This window comes from Egretta garzetta, unplaced genomic scaffold, assembly GCF_000687185.1.
Source record: "Egretta garzetta isolate BGI_Z169 unplaced genomic scaffold, ASM68718v1 scaffold49, whole genome shotgun sequence".
Lineage (NCBI taxonomy): Eukaryota > Metazoa > Chordata > Aves > Pelecaniformes > Ardeidae > Egretta > Egretta garzetta.
In genome coordinates this window covers 155,894-157,344 of record NW_009260775.1, presented here as the reverse complement: position 1 = coordinate 157,344, position 1,451 = coordinate 155,894, and the positions used below count along the sequence as shown (strand labels likewise).

Here is a 1,451-nt window from a genome sequence, read left to right as displayed (position 1 = left end):
CCAACCCCCCCAAAGCCCCCCCCGGCAGGGCTCCTCTCGATCCTTCCTCCCCCCAGCCTGTATTGATACTGGGGGTTACCCTGACCCAGATGCAGGACCTTGCACTTGACCTTTTTGAACCTCATGAGGTTAACACAGGCCCACCTCTCCAGCTTGTCCAGGTCTCTCTGGATGACATCCCGTCCTTCTGGTGTGTCATGTATATACATTGATTTTTATACCAGTTTTGTTTAAGGCATTTGCTCGCTGTTCTATGTGCTGTGCTATCTTTTGAGAGAAATAAATTAAAAAATTAAATCAAATGTTTTGATGTCTGGAGGAGAATTTCCCCAAGTTACCCAAACTAATTTTCTTCTCTGCTCAGGTTACTAATAACAATGCCACTGTCTCAGCAGGAAAAAAACTTTGCAGAATCATACTGAAGAATCACCAAGTTATGTTGTTAGCTCAGAGAAGGTGGAGAAAAGGAACAGTAACATTAAGACATCAAATTAAAGACAACCTGCAACCCAATCTCTTCAGTGTTAAGTAAGGAATGCCATTAGTCAGTGTGGTACAGAGAGACAGAGTTTGGTGTCATTGTGATCATAACTTTGGGTTAAGTTTCCTACTGAAGGCAAAGGATAGCTCCCAGATTATCTTTGATGTGCCTGTGATCATGACCTGTAGGTCAAAATCAACACCTTTTCTCAGAAACAAATCAGAAGCTAGTACAGACTGTATCTGCTGGTTTATGCTGTCATCCCTACACTACGTATCTAAACACCATTATCAGACAGTACCATCCCAAGAGGGGAGTCCAGCCTATGCATAATCTATGTTTCATCATAAAAGAGCTGTTTCCAAAGTTAGGGCTGTTTATTTTTTTTTTTGCTATCAGTAGATTCATCTCAGTTTGATGGTGCTGCCACATTTTCACATGTGAAATTCCAGATCGGCGCAAGCAACAGCAATTGTCATGGTGTGACTTCTGCTGTTGGCCTGCCTGAAGAAGCCTTCAGATGTTGTAATTGCACCAGTAAATGCTAACTTAAAACCATCTTCATCCCTCCCCACCAACTTGTCCCCAGCTTGATTGCCTGCATCATGTTTGCACTCAGAACAGTTGATGGACTGGCTGTACACACTCCCTAAATATCAAACTTCCAAACTGAGTTTGTACCACACGAATTCGTCAGTGATATAATTTTGTGTTTTGTTGAACATGATGCTTGTTAGAAGAGATAAGGAGGATTTCACATTCTCATTCCCTGCAGAAATCCTCCTCAGACAGACGTACAGGTCAATCTAGTCCTCAAGGAGAAAGGAACAAAAAGAAAAATTTGTGAGAACTCAGGGAAAAACAAAAATTCTGATGAGTGACTTCTCCAGTAAATTAGTTGTTCAAGAAACCTAGCATAACATTCCTACATGGACCTGAGTCACAAAATCGATGCTCAGCCATTTAGTTC

The 1,451-nt window shown here is 41.8% G+C and overlaps 1 long non-coding RNA gene across 1 annotated transcript in view; it reads right to left on the bottom strand.

Moving 5' to 3' along the window:
* Positions 1–1,451, bottom strand: part of LOC118453059 — a 9,468-nt gene that overhangs the window by 570 nt on the left and 7,447 nt on the right. The window lies entirely within an intron of this gene.